Raw genomic sequence first — 22,588 nt, 5'->3', positions numbered from 1 at the left:
ATTTTTCACGCGGTTACCAAGAACAAGAACCGATAACAGCAATCTCTCTCCTTCTCTCTTGTGTTTTTGGCAGCGATGTTTAACACAACAACAATCATAATTTGGTAGAACTTGTGTGACGTCATTCGCTAAAATTCTGGCAGTCAGGGCATCGCCTTTATCTGATTCCCACGGCGGCTCACACTCCCCCCCCCCTTCCCAGAGGCTTTCTCTCCCAGAGGCTTTCTCGCCCCCCCCCCCTTCCCATCTACCCCCCCCCCCTCCATCTACCCCCCCCCCCCGTCTCCTCCCCTCATCCTTCCACTCACGCCGCTGCGTGATGCGATGAGCTGATATTCTGTGGGTCTTTCGGTGACGTCACGTAGATAGGTTCGAAGAAAATAACAAATTAAAAAACTGCGACGCTTCGATCGCAACACGAGCGGTCGTCATTTGCTCTTTGCTCGTGATGTGTTGCGATCGAATCGTCGTAGTTTTTTGTTGTTGTTATTTTCTTCGAACCTATCTACGTGACTTCACCGAAAGCCCCAAGGAATATGAATCCTCTGCAGTCGCGCAAGCTTCAAGTCAAGCGATGGGCCGAGTTAGTCGGCACCTGTGCGCGCTGCGAGCTCGTTGCAGAGACGAGCGCTGCGCTCGGAGTCAAAGAAAACACAGTATCGCGTCACCTATCTTTAGTCAGAATAATAAGCAATTAATTATAGGATTATCACGATCCACTCCGCCCCGGACACATTTACTCGACGCGAATATTGAGGACGTGCTGAACACTGGGTGGGGTGGAGCGGTGGCGCAGTGGTTGGCGCACTGCACCGAGAAGCCGACCACCTGAGCTCCATCTCAAGCCACGGATAACATCAGTGGCGAGTGATATTTGCACCGTTCCTGGCACCGATGATGGTTATGATGATGATGGCGATGTTGATAGTGGCCCATAAGAAACAGCTAGATGCTAACGGCGTGCTGCGCGGAACGCGACCCTGATCGCGATTAACGTGGTGCTGATGTTAATAAGAGTAGTGGTGAACACGATGATAATGATGATATAAACGCGTTATTAATTATAATCTAATAACAGTGATAGCGACGCTGAAGATGAATTGTTGTTGACAAGAGTGATCGCGGCCACGTGATAATAATAATATTAATATTCGGGATGGTGTTGATCGTGTGGATTCGCACGCACGCATCTCTCCACACCTCCCTCCTCCACCGCACTCCACTCTCCACCCCTCCTCTCCCACGCCCACCGCGACTCCCCCACCGACACCCCCGACTCCCCATCGCCCATATGGCCACCGAAACTCGCTCGTTCACTTCACTTTCTCGCGACCGTTCGCGCAGAGCGGACACCGTGCTCATCACCTGGCCCGCGTCTGCCCAACGACACCCTGAGCCGCGAGCAGAGAGGCAAGCCGAGGACGCGACCCTTCTCCGTCGCAGCTTCAGCCTCGAGCAGCTTTAGCGCTGCACCCGTTTCGACGCTCGAGGTATTGCGCAGCGTGGCTTCTCGCTTGAGCGGTCTTCCACGTGGAAGTATAAAACGTCGTCGTCGTTGTGAGCCGTGGGCTTGTCCACTGCTGGACGGAGCGTTCTGCCTGATCAACAGTCGCCATCGTTTTGCCAGAAGTTACCGTTGATCTCGGCACGTGCTAAGTGGAAATCGCCATCCGGCATCGGTTGTCGAGGTGCTGCTACTTTCGAGTGAACTTGTGCAGTGATAAGGGCAGTCGGCCAAATCGTGGGATTTTCTGCTCCAATGGCAGTACACAACTCTGTAATGAGAAATATATATATATATAACTCGTTATAATTATCACGATCGTGCGACGTGGTCTATCCACCCTTGGATGAAAATGTCTCCTTCCTGCTAATCATCACCATTATTGTGACCACCAGAGCCACCACTATCATTCAGCATTCACGTCCTCTGTTCATTCGATCGAGAGTAACGAAATAATGTAAAAAATATGTAAATATTCTGGTGGTGAGTGGGGGTTTAATTGAGTATAATTGTTCACAGATTGGGATTTCAAATAGTAAATACGATTTTCCCTCGTTTTGTGAGGGTTCGGTTTGTGCGATTTTGCGTATATGCAGCTAACATATTATCTACCCATAATTCAATATACGCCGTTTGCATTCACTCATATTACGGATATGCGGTAGGACGTGGGGCAACGTTGTGTATGTGTGTGTTCTGTATGTGTGTGCTCGGTGTGTGTGTGTGTGTTCTGTGTGTGTGTATTCTGTGTGTGTGTGTGTATTCTGTGTGTGTGTATTCTGTGTGTGTATGTGTTCTATGTGTGTGTACTGTGTGCGCTAATCGGCAGCCAGATGTCCCCTTGTGCGGTTTCCTTTCCTTGCGCCCTTTTCACGGACCGCATTTACTACCGCATAAAGCATCTACTACCGTATAAAGCGAGGGAACCCTCGACGAGAATACAATACACTAATAGGCGTCAACAACAACAAATGCAACCACCGTGATCTCTTCGGGTGGCGCTTCGGCGTCGTGGTGGCTGCTTCGCTTGCGCACCGCGCTCTCGGTCTCGGCCGTCTCGCTTCGATTCCTGGCCACGGCTACCAAGAGCGGCGAGTGACATCTCAACCGTTCCCCGCCGCTCCACTCCCACCCAGGCAACATCGTGCCATGACAACCATCACCAACTGAGTCAATACACGGATTTTTGTTCGTGCCGTAAGAATGTGTATTTTTTTTTGGGGCTGTATGAAACGGCAGGCGGGCTGCAGGTTAACAAACGCTCCCCCCCCCCAACGAAAGATGCATGAGAATTTGATTTATTAACACGGGGTTGATATTAGAGTCCATCCACTCTGGCGCCTCTGCGTGCTGCGAAGAAGGGCCATTGCCCGAAACGTCGCCTATTTTAGACAGATTTGCGTAAGAAGGGCGCGCCATTGTCATGCACGCAGCCGCCACGAGTAAGCAGAGCCGTGGCCCAAATTGCCCTCTCGACCACCTGGGCATGCGGGCCTTAGATGTCCCCCGCCCCTCCCTCCCCCGTGTTCACGCGACTCGTCCAACGCCACGTGGTGAACCCTGCGGCGGGCGTGTTCACCAAAGCGTGCCTCACCGTGAACCCGTGGCGTCGTCACACGCTCTACGAAGAAGGCCAATTTCCCGAAACGTCGGCTATTATAGTTATTTGTTTTGTTGGTGCCTTTCAAGGCCACGGCCGTTGTTGACGAACGCGTGATGCTGTTTAGTTCATTGTGCCCGTGCGTCACGACTAACGCGTCAGCCTTGGCCGCATTGTTGGTGTAATCGTGCATCTTCGGTTGTTCACAGGCTGCGTGACTTTCTTGAGCTATCATCTGTGACCCGGTCGCTTCTTCACAAAGCAATATAGCTCAGTGGGCCTTACCTGGTGAAAAAAAAAATAGTTTAGTTTTTAATACGGTGGGCAGCAGAAGGGCAGTGCAGCCGAATCCGTGGTTGTGCTGTACGCCTATGCTCCCCGCCGTGAAGCAACCGTCACTGACCGGCGTGGTGAAGTATGGTCGAATAACCCCCACGAGCGGCGTGGCGCGGAGGCTTACGAATCTAGCGGTGGATTAACAAAAGTGACTCTGCATGTTGCACAGTAACCATCTCGTCGGTCATGGAATTCATTTACAATTAATCGGGTGAGGGAGTAATGTGTCAGGCACGATTGGCTGCCGAAACATCCGACTATGATCTTGCTCCGATTATGATATACCGCTTCTTGAAAGGCAATGTTAATGAAGCATGTGAGTTGATGTATTTTATATATATATCCGTGCCTCACGTTGGATTTACAGTCCAAATGTTATGGATGTATGTTGAACTTCTTTCGCGCCGTACTCTCTACGGACGAGCATTAGAAAAATTCAAACCGGTCCAGAGTTCACTTTCTCTTAATGATTAAAAAACAATGCTGCCGAATAATGGTCGATGGATTAAAGTAGATTCTGCGTGGAAATGCAAGCACCGTCAAAGTGCGTTGTAGACTCCCCACCCACCCACACTGCGGCGGTGGTGGTATTGGTAGTGGTGGTGGTAGTGGTGGTGGTAGGGGTGTTGGTGGTGGTGGTAGTGGTGGTAGTGGTAGTGGTGGTAGTGGTGGTAGTGGTGGTGGTAGTAGTGGTGGTGGTAGTGGTGGTAGTGGTGGTAGTAGTGGTGGTGGTAGTGGTGGTGGTAGTGGTGGTAGTGGAGGTAGTAGTGGTGGTGGCATTAGTGGTGGTAGTGGTGGTAATGGTGGTAGTGGTGGTAGTAGTGGTGGTGGTAGTGGTGGTGGTAGTGGTGGTGGTAGTGGTGGTGGTAGTAGTGGTGGTAGTGATGGTGGTGGTGGTGTAGGCGCGTGTGTGATGCGCAGAATAGTTCTCACCAGGGGGCGTGGAGGTGCGGACCCTGCCACTGAGCTCTGCCGCGCAACTGAGATACTGGTACCCCCCCCCCCCAACTATGTGGGTAGGTGCGGTCTGGGGGGGGGGGCTGGTATACTCTCCAGTCGAGATGTTCGAGGGGGGGGGGGTGCATGAGTAGAGACATTGAGGTGTCGCCATATTCGGGGCGACCGCGCGCTGCCCCCCCATCCACCCGTGTCTCAAATCGCGCGCGGAATGTGCACGGAGCGTGTCCCGCCACGTGAGAAGGGGGGAGCGAGCGGTGGTGCAGCGGTTAGCGCAGCGCTTGCAGGACCCAGTTTATTCATCGCGCGTGCTCCCGATATCCGCATTTTTTTAAATCCGGAGCTTTGGCGGCGATGCCGGCTCGGGCGGCTCTGAGCCACCTCGATCGCGCGCAGAGGGACCGAGACTCGCGGTGAGCGTTGCGACATCGTCGTTACTGACGTGGTCGCATTGCACGGAGGGGTGGTGCCCAATCCTCTACCTACACATCCCTCTCCATCTTCTTCTCTCCCTTGTACCTACAACCCTCCCTCCTGCGCCCTCTCTCCCATTCCTCATTCTCCCCACCCCACACACCGCCCCACCCTTACTCCCCTTCTCCATCCCGCATCTCTCCTCCTCCCTCTCCCCATCCTACTCCCTCCCAGGAATTTGCTGCGCTGCCCTCTGCTGTTACACTCACGTTAGCCCCCCCCCCTCTGCCCGCCGCAGCGCCCCGTCACGCGCCCCGTGCCCTCTTGCACAGCGGTGGTGGCTCTGCCGAGGTGTCGTGACACCTGCATGGCTGCGCTATCCAGCTGGGTGCATCTGGGGCGCGTGCCACTGGGACGATCATTTCGTGACACGGACCTTCTCGGCCGAGGGCGTCGTCTGACTGCGGCGGTCATTGGATCTGGCAGAAGGAAGGAGGCGACGGTGGTGAGGCGTGCGGGAGGTGTGGAGGGCATGGTTCGCCATGCCCTGTGAAGCGCTCACCCCTCCTCTTCCCCGCCGCATCGTTCCGCTGTCGCTGTTGTTTTGGTCGCGGTTGTGTTTTTTTGGAGCGATTCGCGCGTGGATGTCGAATGTTGATTCTTTCCGTCAGATTTTTGTTGTTGTTGGGCGAAACCTCGCTGACGCCTCCATCGTCGGTGAGAGCAGCAACAGTAGCAGCAGTAGCAGCAGCAACAACAGCAGCAACAGCAGCAGCAATAGCAGCAGCAGCAGCAACAACAGCAGCAGTAGCAACAGCAACAAAAGCCAGCCTCGGCAGCAGCGGCGAGATTCGCCCAAGAGGAATTTCGTTGAGCGGTGCAGGGTGAGGGAGGGCGAGGAGGAGAGAGGCAGGCGAGAGGATGTATGAGAGGTGAGGGTGAGAGAGGAGGGAGGTGAGGGAGGGAGATGATGAGCCGGTGGGAGGAAGTCGCGAGTCTTTATCTCCTGCGCGTGTCTGGGCAGGTGGCTCGTGACTCCCGCCTTGGGCCACGTGGCCTTGTTGTCGAGGTCGACAGCGGAAGGGGGTGGGGGGGGGGAGTCGAACCTGAACTTCCAGTCCTCCGGGGGGTCGTGTTCTGCTGCCTGTCGCGTGTGCCGCGTTGGATGCGGCGCTTGATGAGCTTGTGCTGACTCGCGACCCAGGGGAGGCCAGGGCGAAGGTCGGATGCGAATGTGGCTCTATTTGTGGTGCAGACTGCCAGATGGCCGGACGATGGCAGGACAGCGATTCGTGAATTAATCTGTATAGATTTGTTTTGTTATGCGATCCGTATGCGTAGTGGGTTTTCTGTTGGCACTCCTGATTTATTCACACACGTCCAACACTTAGGAAGCCACTGCGGCTATGCACTTTTAAATCTAGATTGAAAAATAATTTATTTGAAAGCAATTTTTTGTGCGTGTATAGTTTTTTTCTTTACCCCGCACCTCCGATTAGCACGGTTGGATACGTACGGTGCGAAAGAAGTTCAACATATATACCATGACTGAAATTGGCCAAACATCCCAATGCAGGACATTCCTGAGTTTTGAAACTCGGCTCGGCGTTGTTGATTATAATGATGATGATGGTGCTAATTTACTCGTGCTCCGAGTTGTTAATGATGATGTGCTGTTGCGAGTATTAATAGGGATGATAGACCGATGCTGGTAGTCGTGGTGATGATGATGACACTGGTGGTGCTGGTCGTGACGGTGGTGCTGGTTGTGGTGGTGATGGTGATAGTGCTGGTTGTGATGGTGGTGGTGATGATGATGATACTGGTGGTGCTGGTCGTGACGGTGGTGCTGGTTGTGATGGTGGTGGTGATGGTGCTGGCTGTGATGGTGGTGCTGGTTGTGATGGTGGTGGTGATGATGATACTGGTGGCGCTGGCAATGATGGTGGAGGTGGTTGTGATGATGATCCTTACCGCACCCTGGCTGGGTCTTAAACTCGTACTCGACAAACTCTGTAATAATTTCACTCAACAAAAAATGATGGGCGCTTGCCAACAAAAAAAACCATTGAGTCCAGACGCAGCCTCCCGTGAAAGATCTTCTCTCGCTCCGCTGCGGGGGAAACTCTCCGCTTGGGACGGCGTCTGCGTTGCGTGAGTTGTGCGCGCGGCGAGCGAGTGCGCGTCTCGACAAACGGAGACCTGGGGTGAAGTTACGAGCAGATCGCGTGGTGATGCGGGCAAGCCATCCATAACATCCCCTCCCCACACACACACACCACAACCCACCCACCCCCAAAATAAAAAAAATACAATGGAATTTTATTTCTTGCCAGACGTATATTTAGTTTTTGTCCCCCCCCCCTCTCTTTTTCCACCATCTCGATGGCTTTGTCAGGAAATCCTAAAATTATTCGAATCTGCTCATTGGGCCGCGGCAGCCTCCAGCAACAGCGGCGGCAGCAGCAGCAGCAGCAGCGCCTATTGAGCTGTTTCCGTGAGCGATGCGGTGCAGAGGTCGCGAGTCGAATCAGCGGTGGAAGATTTAATAAGTATAACCCGTAAAAACAAAGTTTTTCACTATAAATCCTTTATATGCGTGGCAGCGAACTTAATTTAAAGGATCTAAAAATATATTCGCCTGTGGAGGACGCGGGGATCGATCCCGCGACCTTAGGCATGGGAAGCGAGGGCGCTACCAACTGCGCTACTCCGCCACGGCCTGTGGCGGCGGTGGTGGCGGTGGTGGGGGTGGCGGTGGTGGTGGTGGCGGTGGCGGTGGCGGTGGTGGTGGTGGCGGTGATGGTGGTGATGGTGGCAGTGCGTGGCGGTGGCGGCGGTGGCGGTGGCGGTGGTGGCGGTGGTGGTGGTGGCGGTGGTGGTGGCGGTGGTTGCGGCGGTGGTGGTAGTGGGGTTCCTACTCGGCTCCGGTGTCCTTCTGCGTGAAGGTGAAACGCTCGTTAACGTCATTGGTCAGACATCCCAATGGGCCCACCTCCTCACTGAACCCACCTCGTCACTGAATGGACTCACCTCGTCAATGCTGCCTCCTGTTCACGCATCTAAGACAATTCACTCCGCTGTGTTCCTAGAGACGATAATTCTCGTGAAGTTGTTTGTTTTTTTTTGCGTGAAAAACATTCAAGCGTTGCCTGGGATAAGCGCGTCTCCTGCGAGTGATCTTGAAGTGCACCTAGCCTGGCACAAGCGCCGTGGTGACGTAAGCGCAACTTGGCAATGAACGGCGGCTGCGTGTTTTGTTTATAAACGGTGCCCGGATGCAGCTCGACCCGTGGAGTAGCCGTCGTGGTCACTGTCGTCATCGTTGTTTATGGTCGATATCGGAATCGTCATCATCATCATCAGCATCATCAGCATCATCATCCACGGCAGCCGCACCATCAGTAACCACGAGGAGCAGAAGCGCCAATCGTGATTTACTGCGCCGCATAATCAGCATAATCAGCATAATCAGCATGATCAGCATAAGCAGCATAATCAGCATAATCAGCATAATCAGCATAAGCAGCATAATCAACAGCAGCAGCAGCGAGATGTCATCTCCCTCGTCTGGTATGCGGGAGTTCGTGGGTTCGATCCCGACCCCGACGCATGCTGCATAATCAGCATAATCAACATAATCAGCATAATCAGCATAATCAGCATAAGCAGCATAATCAGCATAATCAGCATAATCAGCATAATCAGCATAATCAACAGCAGCAGCAGCGAGATGTCATCTCCCTCGCCTGGTATGCGGGAGTTCGTGGGTTCGATCCCGACCCCGACGCATGCTGCTGTGTGTTTGGAGTTTGCGTATTTTTCTCCCCGCGGTCGCGTGGTTTTTAGCTCCGGGTCTCTCCGGGTTCTACCTTCACATTTTAGAAACGTGCGTTTTCGACTTTCTGGCTGCTTTACATTTTCAGACGACGGCCACTTCGCCGAGCAATAATTATTGGCTCGGTCTCTACTGAAAACAAAACAAATTCGCTCAGTGGGCCTTACCTGGTCAGTTAAATACGTTCATAATGAAATCGAAGTAAGTTGATTCGTCCGGGTGCCGTAGGTGAAGGCACCACGTGGCGAAGCTGCCCGACTATCTGGGACGCTCGATAACAGTTTTCCGATGGACATACGGGGGGGAGGGCTTCGGTCTAGAAACGTGGACTTTCTACCACTGGCTCTGGGAAAGCCGGTCGAGATGAGGGACTTTTGTCTCGTTGGTTAGAAATGTTTGCAGAAAGAAAAAAAAACTCGGGTGAAAAGTGAAACTTGCAAACAGACGGATGTGATGTCGTTGGGATGCTGTGTGGTCCCTTTGTTTGCAACAGCACAGGAACGTTCAGACCGCTGCGCTTGTCATAACCGTACAACAATCCAGACCAATAAATAAAGCGTTGACTTAATAATCGTCCCCATAAATCGTTTAATTTATTTTTATACTGCGTTTGGAAGCAAAAGTAGAAACCCGTAACTCAAGGAGATGTTCCTATACCACCGGCCAAACAAACAGAGTTGCCGGTGTGACACGCAATCGCAATACCACCCACCAGCCATGGCCAATCCACTGCTGGATGAATGCCTCTCCAATCTGTAGCCATCTCTCGCGGTGCAATCAATACTATATTGGTGAATAGATATATCTGAACCGCTCCTGCACTCTGCCCCCCCCCCCACTTCACACCACCTCCCTGCACTGAACAACGTGGTTGAAGTATGGTCAAACAACCCCCCTCAGGACCGACACGGCGCAGGGGAGAGGCCTTCATTTAGCAGTGGATTGGCACAAGGTTGTACATTATTATTATTATTGTTACAGGCAGAGGAGAGAGGGACGTCACGCGCCACCACCAAGCTGTGAGAGTGGCAGGGTGGCAGTGAGCGCGCCGCGCTACGATCCCGGCGACCCGAGTTCGATTCCAGCTCACGGCCAACGCCAGCTACGATTATCTGAAACGGTCATGGGCCTCGCCCCTAGGTCGACTCAGTCTCCAGTGAGTAGCTGGTGCGGTGTGGAGTAAACATCTCCACGAAAGAGACAAAGGCGGCCAGGCGTGGTGTTGGCCACTCACCCGCTCGTGTGCCGTGCCGACCTTCATATGTGCTCGTTAACAGCACTTGCCACAACAGTCTCTTCAGGCAATACCGGGGATCTTTATCATTGTGTTATACTGTATATGAGTTCTACTTCGCAATCGTTTTCTCAAAGTGAACAGTTTTATATAAATAATAACATTTTACGACCCAAAAACAAATGTGCGAGAGTCCATTCAAGTGCTTGTGGAAAAATGAACCTAATCATCATCATCATCACGATGCATGGGAGGGACACCCCGTAGGTGTCCAATGCACGTTTCGTCTTAACTTGGGGATAGAATCAACAAACAAAACTCTCCCAAGATGGGGCGATACCAGCCAAGGGCGTGTTGCCTCGCCGTGATTACAAGCGGGCCGCGAACACCGGAGGACGCTCGCAAAGAATCTGGAACAAACCAAAAACCGAGGAGTGCACAAGGAAGAAGCATGGTAAGCTCGGTGCAGGCTGGGAATTACGATGAGAAACAAACAAAAAAACGAACAACAACAAAAAAACTCGTGGATTAAAGTACAAATGTAAAAGCGGACTTGGGCAGGACAATTGCTAAGAAGGGAATCGTGGCTGGTGGACATCACGCATTGTAGAATGGCGACAGCAGCAGCCGCGTGATGAAGGGAACGTGCCCTAAACGACGACCATCGTGGAGATAGCGCGGAGAGACGCCGTGCAGTGGTGAGATTGTGACATGGCAAGGTCACGAGGCATAGTGAAGATGTTGCGGCCTTCATCCAGCAGTGGATAGACCAAACCTGCTGCTGCTGCTGATGATGATGATGATTGTCAATCCATTGCTGTGGATGAAGATCATGTTGGTCATGGTGGCTGTTTAAGGACACCACCGTTTTGGTCAATGCAGGTTTGTGAAATCGTGAGGAGGGGACAACGACCTGTTCAGATCTCACTCTTCGCTGACGGAAATCAACCTCGCGTTGGTGGGATTGTACCACAGTGCGCTAACCACTGCGCCACCGCTCCCTCTTACTCGTAAGGTCCATTGGTTGATGGGCCCGAGGCGGGCATTGAACTGGCACTCGGAAGGTCGGCGACTAAGGGGAAGTCCTAATACTCACGGTGGTGACGATAATGTGGAAGAGGTCCTTGAAAGATGCATAAATTGAGTAACCAGAGGTAGACTTAAAGCCAGACGACGGACGTCATGCGAGCAGCCTTCGTGGGTCAGGTGTCAACTTTGCAACGGCTGAAGGGATCTAGCAGAAGGAAGAAAGCGATGGCGAGCTGTGATGTCATCGACGGGATTGGGCGTGATGGCAGAGGGGAGCCGGTCGTGGCCACCATAGTAATGCCGAGGTAATTACCCACGAAAGCCTCGCCGAGCCTCGGGGCTCATCTTTAGCATGGCCCCACGTTGGCGTGTGCGAACAATTGTATTCCTGGGCGTTTGGCTTCATGTCGGCGGAAATCAGAGTCCGTGGAAAAAAAGGAAAAAAAACCGCATCAAGCGTTCGAGGGGCGTGGTGCTCCAGAGGGGTACACTTACTAAATCCACGCCAACAACACCCGGCAGGGCCCGGTAGTTACCCGTCCAAGCACCAACCAAGCTCAACTCTAATTAGGTCTCGGGGCCATTCGGCCACAAGCAGCCGAGTTTTTCGCCCGTCCCAGCGAGCGAGTCTGTGCACGGACATTTTAATTATTATTATTAAGAGCGTTTTCTCTTTAAATCTACTTGGCAGGCGAGACCGACCCAGACATCTCCGCTTGGCCGCGCTCTGCGTTTCGTCTCGTCCCCGAACAAGTGGTGGCTTTTAAAGCTGAAGTGTCATGATGAGTGCTCAAATGTCATGCAGTCAACAGGCCAGTCACCCAGCTAGCTAGCCAGCCACTCAGCCACGCAGCAATCCAGCTAGCCACGCAGTTGCCAAATCCGCCACCCAGCGAGTCATATAGCCAATCGCCCACTTAGCCAACCACCTATCCAGTCGTTCGGCCAGCTAGTCACTCTCCACCAGTCACTCCATCTCGCCAAGCATCTGCCCGGCCATCCAGCTCGCAAAAGAATCCAGCCACCAAAGCGAGCCGCTCGGTTGAGCCAGCCATCTAACCAGATCGTCAAGTCACCCAGCCAGTCACCTCTCCTCCCGCCCACTCAACCACCCACCCCACCCACCTAGCGAGCCAGAATATTACCCAGCCAGCCAGAAACTTACTCAGCCAGCCTCTCTTCAAAACTTCTTAGCTAACTCCCATTCCTCTACCCCCCCCACCTCCACTGACTCCGCCCGTCTGCATCTCTCGGTGTAATTTCCTGTGGTGTGTTGGACTGGGCTGGGCTTAATACTTTACTGGAGCTGCGCTCGGTTTTCGAGAGAGGGCGAGAGAGTGGGAGAGAGCGCGGCTGGGGTGGTTGAGTGCTCGCAGTGAACGCCAGGGAATCTCTTCGAGTCGCTCCGAGTTGAGTCCGCGGCATAAGAAGGACGGCGAGAAGGGCCGAGTTTGCGCCCACGGGTCCACGACAGCTTCGCCTCCAACTCGGCCCGTCTCGCCTTGTCGTCCCCCCGTCACCTCGCGAGGTACTGCCGCTTGCTCATCCTCGCTGCGTTGTGACCGTGGGGAGCGTGGGGTGGTGGTGGGGGCGGGGGGCATCGGTCAAACTGCGCACGGCGATCTGAAAAACCCCGGCCGCCCGAATTCGATGACGGTAGCGGCGGCGAGCGATATCTGAACCGGTACTGGCGGCCCAACGCCCCCCAGCCTCTTTTCTCTCCCAGCTTTACTCACTCGCACTGCCCAGCGTGGTGAAGTATGGTCAAACGACCGGCACGGCGCGGGGGGGGGAGGGAGGCCTTCATCAAGCAGCGGATTGACATTGAGGCTATACATTAGGTGATTAATATTGACAGTTATATTCGACTTTGTATTCTTTCGAGGTTTCAAATTGATTTGCTGCGGATGACTCGTTGCTGAGTGTCATCTGAAGGTTGACTCGGAGTGAACGTGGAGTGCACGGCATCACGTGGGTGCGCGTGCGAGTACCGGGTGAGCGGTTTAAGCATCATTTACAACCCTTCATCAATCCGCCGCTGGGTAAAGGCCTCTTCCCTCTACCTTGTTGGTGATGAGGGTTGTTTCGCCATACTTCACCACGCTGGTCAATGCGTGTTGGTGCGAGGCGGTGGGGGGTGGTGAGGGCAGCACTGGCGGAGATATCCGCCGCCACTGACGAAGCCGTGGCCGGGAGTCGAACTCGGTTTGCCGGTATTCCTTTGTGCGCATGCGTGTGAATGTATCTGTGTGTCTCTGTGTGTGTGTCTCTCTCTGTGTGTGTTTCTCTGTGTGTGTCTCTCTGTGTGTGTGTCTCTGTGTGTGTCTGTGTGTGTGTGTCTCTGTGTGAACGTGTCTCTGTGTGTGTCTCTGTGTGTGTGTCTCTGTGTGTGTCTCTGTATGTGTGTGTCTCTGTGTGTGTCTCTGTGTGAACGTGTCTTTGTGTGTCTCTGTGTGTGTGTGTCTGTGTGTGTGTCTCTGTGTGTGTGTGTCTCTGTGTGTGTGTGTCTGTGTGTGTGTGTCTCTGTGTGAACGTGTCTTTGTGTGTCTGTCTCTGTGTGTGTGCCTCTGTGTGTGTGTACCGCTTATGTAATGCACATAGATGATGGAGATTGTAATTCTCTGTTATGGAAGGGGCCGAAATGAATTTGGAACACAATAGCAGTCGAGCACGGAGCTTATGATCAGAAGGGGGGGAAATTTTCGATTTATTTTTCTCATTTGGATCACAAATTACAGCTTGGATATTTGATCATTGGGACACGGGCCAACTTAAAGATGTTTTTTTCCTTCTCAATAGAAATCTGGAAGCGTTCATCAACGCTTAGAGAGGGGTGATTCCTGGTCAGCTGTGAGTTAGGAAATTCGCCTCCCGTTGAAGCGTGTCACTGAATCCCGATAGAGAAATGGAACGAATTGCGCTGCTGGAGACTGTCACTGCGATCCAATGGTGCCCAGTTGCCGCTGTGGGCAGCACGGGGCTTATGCCAATCGACGGTGGAAAAGTTACCAATTTTTCAATCCCGGTCATTGTTCAACTCGACTCGTCATCACCATCATCACCATCATCATATCTCCGCGGTCGATAAACAAACAAACGACATATCCGTACTACATTGTCAAGAGGGCATCAGTCGCCGTGTTGTGTGGATAGACTGTCCCCGTCATGGGAAAGTGAAAGTTTTCACTCGCGCAGGTTTGGGTCCGCGCCGCCGCCCACATTACTCGTTCGAGCAGGGGAGATGTTTGCGGTTGGGAGTGGTCGGTGGGGGGGAAGGAATGGATTTAGATGTGGGGCGAAGTGCTCGTGCCTGGACACGATAGCGACGAAGCCCGTGAGCTTCACGCCGCAATCACTGCTGCGCCTGCATTCGACTCGCTTTGCCAGGGTGTGGTGCCACACGCCTATGGTTAAAGCGGTTTGGAGGGAATGGTTGGTGGTCAGGAGATGGCAGTACAGCAAGTCGGATTCGCGAGGTCCCCACCTGCGTTGCGGGACCACGAGCGAAAACCCTCCACGTACGCGTGGTGAGGTTCTTCCTCTCGCTTCGTGCGGTGTCCTCCCGCACGAAGCGAGATGGACATTAGTATTATTATTTATTTAAAAAAAGGATATGGCCAACGATCCGATTGCAGGGCTCTACAGAATAATACTTTTCAACACTCGTGGAGGCTTGCTTTCCGGAAAATACAGGTGTCATTGTTCGCGTTGCGCGAGTGTATTGCATGTGTGTGGTTTAGGTCGACTCAGCCTCAAATGAGTACCTGGTGCGGTGTGTAAACATCGCCACTCGGGAGATAAAGGCGGCCGGGTGTGGTGCTTGCCACGCACCCCATCGTGTGTCGTGTCGGTCTTCATAGGTGCCCGCTAACAGCACGTGCCCCTGCACTCTGCTGATGTTTTCACACCGCAACATGTACTCATTTGATGCCCGGTTCAGATAATCGTCACTGGTATTGGCCGTGAGCGGGAATCGAACTCGCCTGCTGAGACACGCAAGTCAATTGGTCCGACCAGCCATCGCTATGTCTGTCCGTGTATATGATTCCATCTGTATCTCTGTCCGTCTCTTCGTCCATCTGTCTATTCGCCTACCCGCTGTACTCTCTATCCTTTGGGATGATTGGTCATCTGCCGATGCCAACAATTAACGTCTGAATGTAATCACATTGTCACCACAGCGGCAGATGAATACACTTTGTTTTGTTAACCCCTCTGTCTATCCATCCGTCTATCTGCCCTCTGGCCTTGCTGTCTCTCTGCCTGCCTCTGAGGTCTCTCCGTCTGTCCGTCTTTCATTGTGCAAACGAGGATACGAATAGAAGTCACCCCAAGTTTGAAAGAATCCAAGAGTTTCTGAGAGCCCTGGCAAGGGAACGTGGAATCGCTGTAGGAGAACACGCTCCTCGACGATGACGATGATGATGATTTACCGCTCACAGGCATAGAGGCATTCATTTGTCTGCCCGGTGGAATGCGCCCAAGTGATTCTATCTGCCGGGAGACGGTAGCCGGCGGCGAGGAAACCGGGTGCCACGTGGTCTTACCCCGGCAATGTGGGATTTCCATCATCCACTTTAAAGCACCCGCCGATTTTGGACACGTTCATTTATTCTTGGGTTTTTTTTTTCTACGTGACTTTACCGAAAGAACCAAAGAGTGATTCCTGCAGTCACGAAAGCTTCAAATCACGTTCATTTATGTTTGTTGCAATTGTTAACTTCGGAATCAGTGGTGTGGTGTGGAGGGGGGAGGGACGGGGCAGCGGTGGCGCGGCTTGCTTTCTGCGCAAAAAACTCTGCAAACCTGAGTTCGCTTGCCGGCCACGACCAACATTGGTGGTGGGGGATATCTGAACCTGCCCTCGACAACCCTGCCTTCCAAGAGGTCCTCATCCTTCATCTAGCAGTGGATTGCCCAGGTGGCCTCTAGATAAACTTCTGAATCGGCATCGTTTCATCGTGGCTCCCCTCCCATCCCACTACGCCCCCCCCCCTCCAACAAAAGAAGCATTCCTGGCAGCGCCGTGACCGCGCGGCTCTCCGTGTTCACCAATCATCATGCGCGTGTGATGCGTGCAGGCGATTTGATTAACATGGCAGTGGAAAGATTGGCAGAGACGAAGCAGCGGGCCGCGCGAAGGGTCACTGGAATATTGGAAGGCCCAGATTTCAGGGAATGTCGGGCAGGGCAGGTGTGAAAACTAAAAACTCTTTCCATTCTAGCCCCCCCCTTCTCCCATGCCCTCCACCCCCCATCCACGTACGCCCCCCGTCCCCCCCACACCTATACCGCTGTGCATTATTGACGGTCAGAATCACATGTTGAAGAAACGGGGAACACATGGGCATAGTTACGTATATTGCCGAATTGTTGTCGTTGTTGTTGTCACTTATTTGCACGAGAAAACCTCGCTGGCTGTCAATTCTTTTTTCAGGAGGAGGCTCCTGCTGTGTTTCGCAGTAGGGCGGCGATGTTGCTACGCGTTCCCCACCCCCCCCCAATTGAGTAATTTGAGGGCAACTTTAGCAAATTTGGAAAACATCCAATCCACCTGGGCGCCAGTTGGCGCGGCGTTGGTAATTGAGACGTCTGCACGCCAAACATCTGACACAAACGAGTAAACGTTCGTTCAGATGCGTGCCTGATCCGTTCCCTGCACGGGCTATCGCCTTGTTTTAAACAAAGAAGGTAGTCTCTCTGCTTGACTTGTATCTGGAGCGGCTATCGCCTTATTTTAAACAAAGAAGGTAGTCTCTCTGCTTGAATTGTATCTGGAGCGGTGACGCAGTGGTTAGTGGCGTGCATCCGACGGCCGGCCTAAATTCTATTCCTGGCCACGGCTAACATCCGTGGCTTGAAAATGTTTGAACGGATCCTGCACCCCTCGCCCCTCCTCCACCCCCAGCCATCATCAAGCCGTACCGACCAGCGTGGTGAAGTATAGTCACGTAACCCCCCCATGAGAAAACTACTTTTATTTTACCAGGTAAGGCCCACTGAGCTATGCAGATCGTTGTCACAAGCGACCTGACCACACTGCATGGAGAGGCTTTCATGCAGCAGTGGATTTGATATATTTATTAGTACAAATAATTACATCATACTTGACCTATAATTAGAGTCAGTCTCACTGGGTTTCCGCGAACACATGGGGAACACTAAATCCGCTTATTTGGATTGAAACAGTTTCCTGGTGGCCACCATTCCCCAAGTACTGTGACTAACTGGCTGCTTTACACAGACAAAAGGAATTCCTTGTGACGTGGATTTTCCTGTTAGCGCACCCCATGCATCGCGGTGATTATCCCTACCGCCCTTGTTAAATAGGCTAAGGTCAAGAGATCATCACAGCCAATGCCGTTAAATGCCACCACGCCTCGCCATCGCTTCCTTCCTTCTGCCAGATTCCTTACGTTTCTGTAAAGTCGACACCCCGCCCTGACAAGAGCCACTGTCTGGATTTCTGTCCTCCCCCTTGAATCGCCCAACTCTGGGTACCCGTCCCGTTGGTTCCCGTCTCGGCAAGCCACCCGCCCCAACCTCCATCCTAGGCACCCGTCGTACCCCACCTCCTCTTCCTCCTACCACACATTGTTTCCACGTTCTAGTTCGAAGCGACTCGTAGCTTACCCCATACTCCTCTGCCCCGTAACACGCATGCCCCACACCCATCGCATCCAGGTTTTCTGTATTTCCCCGCCACGGTCCGTGACTCATGTCCAAGCTTGCTTGCCCTTACACCCCATTAAAATCGTTACGCATCCACTCGCATTGAAATGCCATCGAGTTTATTTTATCGATGCTTTGTTCAGCTCCAACCCACTGGGGGGGGGCGGGGGGGTGGGTCCTTGTTGCCAACAATTCTCGAGTCCCGGCCTCTGCTTCCACGAACCTCCCCAGCCGCTCCAGCCTCCTTCCCCGTCTCCCCTCGCTGGTACTGCGATGTCGTGGTTTAAACAAATATATACACAACTAAATCTTGTTATTACTCTCAGTCTGGTCTTTGTGCTCGCCTCGCGAAGTCTCTGTCCGTGTTTTTTTTTATTTAAAACAACAATAATAACAATAAAGATAAATCTCTGATAACCAAAAGCAGTAAACAATTCTACGGAATAAAAACAGCTGTTGCTTTTGTTCGGACGCCGGGACAAAGCAGCTGCATTGTGCGAAGAGCGACCTGTGCGAAGGAAAATGTTTTTTTTCTAAGTGTGAATTTCCTTTCACGTGACGTCCACACACACACACGCGCGCACACCTCGGTGTACACACACGCGCACAGACACATGCATTCACGTACACACACGCGCATGCGCGTGCACACACACACACCTCGACATACACGCGCACAAACAGCAGAACACACACAATCACAGACACCAGGGTAGCAGACACGTATACACACGCCCATACAAATTCATGCACACACGCACCCCGAAAGACGTAATTTAGCACACACACACACATGCACTCGCGTGCGCACACGGAGACAAAGACAACGTTCCCCCGTATAGCCTTCAATCGACTGTTTGGGCAACTGCTTTCAGAGAGCAACCTATGAAGGCTGGCACGTCACACAAGGAGGAGGGGGAGGCCAACACCACGCCCGGCCGCCTTTGTGCCCCTAGTGGCGATGTTAACACACCGCACCAAGTTATCATTTGAGGCTGAGTCGGCCTGGGGGGGAGGGGGGAGTCCCAGAACCGGTTCAGATATTCGTCACTGATGTTGGCCGTGAGCGGGAATCGAACTCGGGTCGCCGCTTTCCTGGGGAGGCAATGACAAAGATCGTCGGAGGTTGTCGTCGTGTTTTTTTTGGGTCACGTCCTGACGGAAGCGCCCATAACTCAACGCGCTGGTGTCGGGCGGTCAGTCGGTGGCTCTGCACGTGGCTTGTAACCCATCACTGGGGAGGCCGCGAGGGTTGGTGGGTCGGACAAAATGTTGCGAGACGCCCTTCCCGTGGGCATCGAGGTGCTCTAAGCCTGGCTCGCCAGCGGAATGCGATAGAGCAAAGCGGTGGGGCCGATGCCATCCGTCCCTTCTGTATGGGATAGAGCGTTGTCCCCTCGCATTGCGTGGGGTATCTCCGGGGGCCTCGGTTTCATCATCACACATGTATAACCAATCAGAAATTGGCTGAAAACATCTTAATATATAGAGAACTGCAGAGCAATTTTCGGCATTGGTTCACCACTTAGCAGTCTTCCAGCTTGTCTGTGGTTTATCAGCGACTGTGAAATGAAATTTGCATGAACAGCGCTGTGTAAAAAATAATTAGGGTTTTTGTTGTTGTTGTTGTTGCGTGTATGGTCTTGCAGTGATAATTAAAACTAGCCCTTTGCCCGTTCAAGGACGAGTGTATTGCAGTACATCTGAAACGTGCAAGCGGAAAGCAGACCGCGACGTGATATCCATTGCATCCATTCGTGTGCAATTTGTAAGACCGCGGTGACACAGACCTATTGCATTTTAATGTTATAATCCCTTGTTCATCATGACGTCCTTTTTACTTTGATGTCTCAATAGCGGAGATCGAGTGACGTGAGGGTTCTGCCTTTGTAGTGAGGGTTGGAAGTTGACGCTGAGGGGGGAGGAGGCGCCTCGGCCCCCTCATGTGGAGTGGCGTCACCCGCTAATGATTATTAATGGACGGGGGGGGGGGTGTCCATTTAGAGGACGTCACCTGTCAAAGATTATTAATGAGGGGGGCTGGTCGACGTGGAGTGACGTCACGAGCGTTGCACAGAGACATTCTTGGCTCATTATCGTAGGTAATAATAATGGGGGGGGGGGTGTCTGTTTGGAGGACGTCACCTGCTCATGAATATTAATTCGGGGGGTTGGTCGATGTGGAGTGACGTCACGAGCGTTAAGGACAGACATTCCTGGGTGATTATAGCATTATGCGTTGATGTTCCAACTGGCAGGTGAAGCATTGAAACAGACATGTGGTTGTATCCCAACGGTAGAATTTATTTAAATAGCCAAACCCTGCACCGGTTTCGACTTCCTATATTGAGTCTCATCAGCAGGACGTGTCAAATAAATGCTACTGGCGATGTCCGCGGTTATTTTTTTATTCGTGGGGAGAGGTCGTGTAGATTCTAGATTTGAAGCTTTCGTGACTGCAAGGATTCATACGCTTAGGTTTTTTCGGTAAAGTCACGTAGGTAAAAAATAAAATTAAAAATTACTAAAAGTCGCGTAGAGGTTAGCGTGCTTGCGCTACTAAACCCTCCGACCCGAGTTCGATTCCCGCTCACGCCCAACATCGGTGACGAATATCTGAACCGGTCCATGGCCGACTCGCCTCAAATGAATACCCGGCGCTTTCTAACAACACTTGCCCCCAACAGTCTGTCAATGCTACACGGGGACATCTTTCTTTCTGATTATAATTTGTTTCGCCCCAGAGCCCAAACCCCCTTCTCCATCCTGCCCCTCCATCCCCATGACACCCGCCGATCCCGTCGTGACCTCACGGCACCCGCAGATTTCTAATCGTGAGCCAATCCCAGTTTGTAACCCCCCCCCGCCCCGTGTGTTAATTCACGGAATTTCTGCGCGTCGCTCGCCGCCTGTTCAGCGGCGCGTGCGTGCTCTCGTGTCGTGGTCGGGCACGGGAGTTGTTTCTTTTTGTTTGCATTTTAACTGCTTGTGTTGTGGTTATTGCAAACATGATGCCTTGTATAAAGGTGTCAGTTTTTGTACCAGTTGAAAGGGTAAAAACCTATCACTATATTTTGCCACTGGTAAAGGAGATGTCTCATAGTGTACATGCTTACCCCGAGCTCTCAATACTCTGATAGTGCGCTGTTTTTGAGTTGTACGCCTTTTGGCGTCATTTGGTCCAACACCAATGGAGACTAGGCTCTAAGAAAAGCTGCCTCGGGTGTGGACCAATCAACTTCAAGGACAGTGCATCATCAGAGTTGTTTATTTTTGTTTGCATTTTGACTGCTTGTGTTGTGGTTATTGCAAACATGATGCCTTGTATAAAGGTGTCAGTTTTTGTACCAGTTGAAAGGGTAAAAACCTATCACTATATTTTGCCACTGGTAAAGGAGGTCTCATAGTGTCGAGCTTGAGATGTCGCGGCAGTCACAGCGAGCAGGTCGACACGCGCGCTCACGGCTTCTCTTGTGTGCGTGTCTTCGGGCGTGGGGGGGGGGCATGGGGGGGGGGTGTGGGGGGGCATGGGGGGGTGTGGGGGGGCGTGGGGGGGGGGCGTGGGGGGGGGGTGTGGAATTCGTACCGTTGCGCTAAGATGCTCGCGGGCATCAATTTCAGCAACGACGCTCGCGATGGAACACGTGGGGACATTCCTCACGCACGTGGCAAGGCTGAGTTCTCGTCAGCTGGACGATGTGACGATCAGCAGGCGCGACGAGATTCGTTCACGCGACTGCGTGTGCCAGTGACGTGACAAGTTTCGTCGAAGCCACCCAGACAACCTTCGCTCATTCTCCTCTGCTGCCCGCCAAGGTCTGGAACGCTCTTCACCTCGACATCTGACTGAATGCCTCTCTTCTCTCTCTCTCTTATAAAAATGAATGTGCCCGGTTTCTATAAAGCATCTGGAGGTGCCGTCGCATTTAGAACATGTATATTGATACGTGAATCGGCATTGCATTGCGTTTACAAACAACACCAACACCGTACTGCTCGATGCGTAATTTAAAGTTGACAAATAAACAGCTGGTCGTGATGTCAGCTGGTGTCTCTCTTGCGCATCTGTTTTAAGCAAATGTGTGGACTCTCCTCCATCTGCCCCCGCGATCAATCCTCTCCCTGCCTCCCTCTCGTTCCCCTGAAGTCCGTCCCTCTCTCCCTCGCTCCACTCCCTCCTGCCATCACTCTCTCTTCCTGCCTGACTGCACTTTCATCCCTCCACCCCTCCATCTCTTCTAGATTTGAAGCTTTCGTGACTGCAAGGAATCATCATCTTCTTAGGTTTTTTCGGTAAAGTCACTGACTTTACCGAAAAAACCTAAGAAGACCCTCCATCTCTGTCCATCCCCGCTCTTCCCCCCCACCTCTCTCCATTCCGCTGTAATTCCTCTGCACCACTCATACACGCGCACGCACAGATCCATACGTAATTACGCGTACTCACGCACACACTTTAATATTTACACACACAAAGATAAAGATCCCCCCGTGTAGCCTTCACAGCCTGTTGGGGCAAGTGCTATTATCGAGCACCTAATGGAGGCCGGCACGGCACGCGAAAGGGTGGGTGGTCAGCACCACGCCGGCCCCCTTTGTCTTTCTAGTAGAGATGCTCACACATCGAACCAGGTCATCATTTGAAGCTGAGGCGACCTAGGGGAGGCCCAGGACCGGTTCAGATAACCGTCACTGGGTGTTGGCCCTGAACAGGAATCGAACCCGGGTCGCCAGGTTTGTAGCGCAGCGCGCTAACTGCTACACCACCGCTCACCACTACACACACACACGCGCACACACACGCACACACACATACACACACGCGCACGCACGCACACACGCGCGCACACACGCACACACACACATACACACACGCGCACGCGCGCACGCACACACACGCGCACATACACGTGTTTGGGATCTGCCGCTCCCCGAGCGAGCGTCTGGTCGTCCGATGTCTCCTCAAGTAGGAAATTCCGCTGTCGTTTTCGATTAGAACTTCAC

General features: G+C 52.7%; 1 protein-coding gene across 2 annotated transcripts in view; it reads left to right on the top strand.

The window, feature by feature from the left end:
- Positions 1-1,310: 1,310 nt before the first annotated feature.
- The window catches only part of LOC144726716 (gap junction gamma-1 protein-like), a 44,249-nt gene continuing 22,971 nt past the window's right edge, over positions 1,311-22,588 (top strand). Inside the window, exon 1 of one of the 2 annotated variants that reach the window (XM_078605542.1) lies at positions 1,311-1,490. The gene's annotated coding sequence lies outside the window, so the exon portion shown is untranslated. Of the gene's footprint in view, positions 1,491-12,172; positions 12,441-22,588 lie in introns of those variants that run through there. The other variant, XM_078605552.1, reaches the window with a different exon arrangement.

The sequence above is a fragment of the Lampetra planeri genome, chromosome 2, assembly GCF_965212315.1.
Source record: "Lampetra planeri chromosome 2, kcLamPlan1.2.h2, whole genome shotgun sequence".
NCBI classification, from domain to species: domain Eukaryota; kingdom Metazoa; phylum Chordata; class Hyperoartia; order Petromyzontiformes; family Petromyzontidae; genus Lampetra; species Lampetra planeri.
Note: the sequence above shows the minus strand (reverse complement) of the source record. Positions and strands in the feature narration are given on the sequence as shown.